This window comes from Alligator sinensis, unplaced genomic scaffold, assembly GCF_000455745.1.
Source record: "Alligator sinensis unplaced genomic scaffold, ASM45574v1 scaffold308_1, whole genome shotgun sequence".
Taxonomy (NCBI): Eukaryota; Metazoa; Chordata; order Crocodylia; family Alligatoridae; genus Alligator; species Alligator sinensis.
In genome coordinates this window covers 1,742,332-1,748,911 of record NW_005842041.1, presented here as the reverse complement: position 1 = coordinate 1,748,911, position 6,580 = coordinate 1,742,332, and the positions used below count along the sequence as shown (strand labels likewise).

The 6,580-nt window shown below is 44.3% G+C and overlaps 1 protein-coding gene across 4 annotated transcripts in view; it reads right to left on the bottom strand.

The window, feature by feature from the left end:
* PIP5K1B (phosphatidylinositol-4-phosphate 5-kinase type 1 beta) overlaps positions 1–6,580 on the bottom strand; it is a 172,640-nt gene that overhangs the window by 80,555 nt on the left and 85,505 nt on the right. The window lies entirely within an intron of this gene.

Sequence of the window (6,580 nt, the reverse complement as noted above, 5' to 3'; positions counted from 1 at the left end):
GGGGGGGGGGCCAGGCGCAAGCAGAGGGGTAAGCTGCTTGACCTTCCCACACCACCTGCCTCCCCACTGCCTACCTCACTACACTGGCGGGGGGAATGCATCAAAGATGACCCTCCAATAACTAGTTTCCAAACATGAAAAAGTATAATACGTTTATATTTTTTTCATGTATAGAATCGAATTATTGGGGGTCCTCTTAAATTCAGGATCATCATTGATTTGAGTAAAAATCAATTTGAGTATTGAGAATGTGAGTTAACAGGAATTATAAGCCATTTAACTGGCACACTGATACAGGTCAGTTTTCCTCCATCACTGTTAATACATAAAACACTAGCCATAAAGATTCTGTAGGCACTGGAATGTCACCTGGCAAGGATACTAATGGTTACAGTATGGTCCGAACTGGTGGGGAATGTCTAGATCCTTCCCCAATTACTCTTTGATTCTTAACTCATGGTTTTCTTACAAAAAATAACCAACTAACCAACAGCCAATAGCACAGTTATCAGTGATGGGGCACAAACTGAATTAATTGTTCATATTAGTAAAAAGCAGAAAATACTGTAATGAAGTAATAAAGAAAAATCTCTCTCTGTTCTAGTGCACTGCCATTTGGAAATACATAAAGAGCTTCTTGGTTTACATTCAGTTGGATTACATTCTATTTATTGCTCCTGGGTGTAGCATGTGCACCCAGGACCGCAACATGTTGAGCCAGGGCGGTGCAGCCCTGGCTGGCAGGGAGCCTGGGAGGTCAGCCTGCCAGTACGGAGCTGCTCCGCCCTGGCTTAACATGCTGCAGAGAGGCTGGCTGGGGCATGAGGGTTCTACAGTGCAGGCCTAGTTAACAGGCACTGGTCAGAGTCTATACGTTTGTTGCAGTGGAGTAAATAACTCCACTGTAGAATAGTACTTGTGTTCGGTAGTACTATCCTACAGCAAAGTTAATTAGTTTGCTGTAGCCTAATAGCACCGCTTCTGTAGATGGTGACACTTTACTGCAGAGCTAATTAGGCAACTTTGCAGTAAGCGCTCATGTAGATGCACCCTGTGAGAACAAATTACTTAGGGTATTTACAGGTGTTACATTTACACTGGTCTAAGTCAGGAGTTGGCAACCCCTTGCACTAGAGGTGGACCAATATATTGGTGCCATATCAGATCAGAACCGATTAAAGGAAAATTAACATTATCAGCTATAGGCTTTTTTGGGCCCATGTAGCTGATAATATCACCAGTAAATATAATATGCCTTCTGGCCGAGGCTCCTGGACGCCACATGCTTGAGCGCATGTAGTCAGGAATGCAGCTGGGCAGTGTGGAGAGCAGTGTCCTGCAGGTAAGCCTGTGGAGGGAAAGGGGCATGGGGGGATAGAGGTCCCCTCGATGAAGGAGGAGTGGGGCAGGGGTTGGGGGTGCTGCCCAGTTAGGGCAGCGAGTGTGACCCAGGGCCAGGACAGGGAGCAGGATGGAGCCGTGGGCAGTTCGTCCAGGAGGTGCAGGGGGTAGCTCCCCACTGTGCGCACCCCCGGGGGGAGGCATGTGCCCCCCCCCAGATTTATGTGCAGGAAGCATGCAGGCTGTCTGCTGCGGGCTCAGGGCTCTCTGCTCTGCTACCTTTGCCCTGGGGGCTCTGTGTCAGCTGCGCATTCTCTGACTGCCCAGCAGCAGTGGGGGCAGCGAGTTGTGCCTTCTGCTGCCGGGTGGGCAGGGGACATGTGGCCGATGCAGGATCCCCAGGGCAAAAGCAGCAGAGCAGAGAGCCCTGAGCCCACAGTTGGCAGCCCACAACCACCCTTGCCCCACTTGGCTCCACTCTTGTTAAAAGCATCCCCATGCTTAAAAATGGTGGCAGTGGTGCTTGAACGAAAGCTCATTTGACTAGCTTTAGTCCAAGTATGCCCACTGCCATTTTTAAGTGCTGGGATGCTCATCCCCTGGACAAGACACCCATGGATCCATTCTGCCCCCTACCCTGGGTCCCATTCACCGCCCTAGCTGGGCAGCACCCCTGCCCCTGCCCCACTCCCTCCCTTACCATGGGGGCTTCAATCTGCTCCCCCCCATGTCCCTTCCTCTCCACAGACTTACCTGCAGGATGCAGCTCTCCATGCTGCCCAGCTGCATTACTGTAAATCAGTTATAGGATCGGTATCGGCCCATATGGCTGGTTAATAATTGTCCATCAGTATCAGCCAAGAAAATCTTTATTGGTGCATCCCTAACCAGCACACATGCCAGTGTGGCACATGAAGACATTTTGCTTGGGACACCAGCCCTCAGGGCGGAAGGTGGGAGAGCTGTGAGAGGCCCAATTTACGTGTGGCAGTAGAGCCCCGGCCTCTTCCCCACTGTCCGCCCTGAGGCAGATGCATATCTGCCGCAAGCAACGAGCCGGGGCAGGGCTCCATGGACCCCAGTGCAGCTGTTTGCAGCCTCCCCACCACCTGTTGTGAGCAGCCTGGGCTCCATGGCGGGCAGCAGGGGCCTTCCCAGAGATTGGGCTGGCTTTCGCAGGCAGCTGGGAGGCTGCTAGTGGCTGTAATGGGGTCCACAGAACCTTGATCTAGTTTGTTGCTGGTGGCAGGTGCATGCACACCTTGGGGCAGACAGCAGGGAGGGGACTGAAGCTATGCTGCCACAAGGAAGAACAGGCCCCTTGTGGCTCCTCCGCTATCTGCCCCGGCATGCCAACATCATACAAGCAGACATTGCATGTTTTTGGCACTTTGCACAAAAAAGTTGCTGACCCCTGGTCTAAGAGAATGTAGCTTGATCTAAACCCACAAGCCTAGGTCAGGTAAAAGTGGCAAACACAACATAAACCTAGCTTGCATCTGAGACTGTACTTAGTTGAGACTGATGGGGGTAGACCAGTTTATCAAGTGCCTGTACTGTTCCTTAGTGACCACTATTGCAACTAACTCAGGATAAACCAGAGTTTATCCTGAGGTTTGAAGCCTCATTTGCTGCCTGTACCATATATAGCTGGAGGGTGGGTTCTGTAAATATGGCATGTTGCTTGCTGTGGACTACTATAGCACATGCAAAGCAGTCAGTGCTGCAAAACAACCTCATTATGGAATGGCTAAATAAATGTCTCACAGAAGTTAGTCCTACAAGAACATGAAATATACATTTAACTTTCAAGTTTTAGCCACAAGTTATTTCTTTTCTAATAATATGCTGTTGATAGGGCCCATGTCCAGTTGCAACCAATAGTGCAATCTTCTCAATCCTTTCCAGCTGAATTCTACATGGTAAAACTAATACCGCTGCTGTTAAAAAATGAATGAAAGTGAACTATGCCAACTTCAACTCAAAATAATGGTTTCTTAAAATAATGAACATGTCTACCTGAAGCCCAAATGACTCATTTTGATGGTTTTCTCACAGCAAAAGTGAATGCAACTTTCCCTAGGGCTGCCCAGCTTCTGAACACTTGGGGCCCTTCCTGCCACACGGGCTACCTGGGCACACGTCATGCAGGAAGAGCTCACTGGCCCTAACAGAAACAGCAGAATATGTAGTGAGGGGAAAGTGGGGGCTGGACAAGAGTCAGTGGGACTGCAAATTAACCCCTTACAGGCCGCCTGCAGCAGTGGACTGCGATTTGGACATAGCTGCCTTAGATCTACAGGGGGTTACTTTGCACTTCAGGTAATATGACGAGACCAGAATCTGGCCCATCTGGCCCCTGACAGTATCAACCATGAGCTATAGCAGGAAAGGATCAGGCACAGGGAAATCAGACACAAAAATAAACAGTGAGTTTTACACAGGACAACATAATAAAGGCCTCTACCCCAAGTGCACCAGAACACACAGTGTTCCCCAGCCCTATAAGCTGCAGTCTCTACCAACAACTTTGTGCATGAAGGCTGAAAAAGAAAAATGCCTGGATCTGAAGTTTCTATGGGAAAGGATGCCTTTGTCCTTAACTCTGAAGTTCCTTGCTTTTGCAAGCTATTAATGTAGCTCTTTTAAAATTAAATTTCCTCAGTGAAGTTCACAGTGTTCTTTGCTAATATAATAAAAGAAAATACAAACTGTGACAAGCAGTACTTCTCTCCCTAGTAAGAAACAGCATGAAATGATTGTCCTGTTCTTAAAAACACATGACTACAACGTAAATTAACTGCCACTGTTTCTGTAATAGCTATTTTGAATTTCTAGTATCAATGGGTTTACTATTCTACTAATAATTTACAAATGGAGACTGCAATTTTAGAATAGTTTAAAGATTTCTCTTAATTTATGATGTTTGATTTTGGTAGAGAGAGATAACACTGCCAAATAAGCTTGTCACTTGTTTTATTTTTCTGATTCCCGGCTCCAGAAAGGGGAACATTTCTTAGTACCACATGTTGTAAATGCAATCAGAACGGGGAGGGGGAACCCAAACAAACCCCCGACCCCACACAAATAGTCATTTGTGGCAGCCTAATTAAAAGTTCTTCAGGTCAAATTTAGCCAATGGAATACGGGAGCCCAACTTCCTCATTAGTAGTTGTACACAGTCACTTAAAAGCTGAAATCAGCCCTTTTGGCTTTATGTCCTAATTAAAATATGCAGGATCTCAACATGAATTTTTATCCAAATCCAGGTGGAAAGTGGCACAAGCCCCTGTGCTCCTCACCGGTCTTGAATTGGTTTATGTGGCATTCACATATTAATTTTCATCCTCAGGATACTTTAACCATTAACACAATCCTCACAATGCTCCTGTGGGGCATCAAATTAGCATCCTAATTTTAAAATGGAAAAGACTGGGCTTAAAAGTTAAATGATTTGCCAGCACACCAAGCAATCTTGAGACCTTGACAATTTTTAGTTCCCTGACTTGCTGTCAGCTCATACTTCTTACTCAACAAAATGAGGGTTGAGGCTGCCTGAGAAATTTTTATAGAAAGTAACATAAAATCCAATTTTTCTCATAACTTTGGAAAAGATATCCCTTGTGAGAAATAAGAATGTAATGCATCGTCAGGAACAATTTGTCCCTTTCTAGGTCATTAGCATTTTGACTGACAGCTTTTTTTGCATTTGTAAAACTGCCTCTGTAGAAACAGTAAACCTCACTGCTTACCAACAGACAGTAGCCTTCTTATTTCAACACTGTGGTAAACAGACTATTTATGTAAAATGACATTATTTCTTCATTGTGTAAAGATATTTAAAATCGATCCACTACGTAGTGTATATTAATACCATATCAAAACAAACAAACAAACAAACAAACAAACAACTCCCCCCCTCCCCCTCCAAACCCTACACTTGGAAATGCAAGTTTAAAACTCTGACTCCAGCATTTTGGGTGTTTCCTTTACTATTCTTTACAGTAAAAACAAACAAGAAAAAAATCATTAGGAAGTCCCGATTTTTTTTCCCACGCCAGAGATTTCCGGAGAATCATCTTTAGAAACTCCTTCAGTTTTACCTTTTACTTGGAACACTCATAAACACGGATTATCAGAACAGTTTGGTGACACGTGTATCTATTTAGAAATGTTTAGAAAAGTCAGTGCTTAGCACAGATATGTTTCATTTCTAAAGAACATGGGTGACATATTCTAAAATTCAGATAAGTAAGTTCAGAGAGGAGATGCCTTTCTGTAGTCCCTAAAGTCATATAATTTAGTAAATATTTTATTTATAAGCAATTACAAGTTTTCACAGATAAGCACATTGAGACTCTTACAAGAATCATTTGCTTCCTTTTAACCAGAGTAGGAAAATGCTAGAGGAACAGGGGGCCAGGAAATGTCCCCACAACATATTCAGCCATGTGGATTTTCAACTCCCTCTGGGAGAACATTGGCCTCTGAGTATTACGGAAACCTGATGCTACTCATCCAGTTTTTTTTTCCAACTGTCAGAGTTATAACATGGATTAACCGACTTTGTGATATAAAAGAACTACAGACAATTTCATTATTCCAGACCTCTAATCTTTTTGCCCAGAAGATCCCAGTTCCAGGGTCACGACCCTACTTTATGTGCAAACCTGTACACTATAATTTAATTTCCTTGGGACTCATGTGCCATTAATAAGCACAGCGACCTCATTTGTGGTCATGACCTCCTAGTTTAGAAACTGAAGGTCTAGACTATGGTGGGAAGGAAGAGGCTTACTTCACTGTGGGGTCAGAATTATGGCACAAGGGTATGTGGGAAGTATGACTGTTTAAGGAGTATTGTAGATAGTCAAAAAAGGTTAGAATGTGTCTGGGGAGCAAACAGCATTAGGAGTGGAAAAAGAGCAACAGGTCTGATAACTGGAAGGGCTGCAGGATTCCTTCTTCCTGCCTTACCATGGGATTAATGAAATCTTAATTATCATGCTACTTACTGCTATGTTGTTCTTTACTAAAAATTATAAATACTGTATTTATTTGAATCTAAGATGACCCCAAATTTAAGACAATTTCCCAATAATTAGATTTGATATATGGAAAAAAAATAATTTGTTGTAATTTTCCAGGTATGGAACCTAATTATTGTGGGGGGTGTCTAGAATTCATAGATGTTAGGGTCAGAAGGGACCTTAACAGATCATAGAGTCTGATCCCCTGC